The sequence below is a fragment of the Pipistrellus hanaki genome (assembly GCF_964339955.1).
Source record: "Pipistrellus hanaki genome assembly, chromosome: 18".
NCBI classification, from domain to species: Eukaryota; Metazoa; Chordata; class Mammalia; order Chiroptera; family Vespertilionidae; genus Pipistrellus; species Pipistrellus hanaki.
The window spans coordinates 4,717,418-4,717,936 of NC_140520.1; positions in this window are offsets into that span (position 1 = coordinate 4,717,418).

The window sequence follows — 519 nt, forward strand, 5'->3', positions numbered from 1 at the left end:
CAACCAGACTTCTTCAGAGCTCTCCCGATACGAGCTGGCTCGAGGCTGTGCCTTCATAAGGCCCAACTCCCCTCACCAGGCGCTGCTGGAGGCCGTGCTGACCGCACAGCCACCCCCTCAGCCCTACCCCTGGGCAGGTGTCCTCACACCAGAACCCATACCCGCTCCCGACCACGCAGGCCTCTGGCCTCGGGCCCAGCACGTGGGGCCCAGGTCCAGTTAAAGAGCAGCTGAAGCCTGTGAAGTGCTGAGGTCAGGAAGAGCTCAGCTGCTTCTCCCAGGCCCGGGCATGGAAGGTCCTCTGTGCTTCTTTCCGTGCCTCCGGAGGCCGGGAGGAACCGTATCCACAGCTCTCGGCCCAGGAACGGCTGTAGGGGGCTCGCCAGGGTCTTATGAGAGATCATTCAGATTTCCAAATCTCGTTGCGTGTGATCGATGTCAGAGGTAAAAAGTCCAGTAAGACATGGATTCTCTCCTCGATGGATTTGCGATCGAGTTGGAGAGGAAGTGAAACGACAG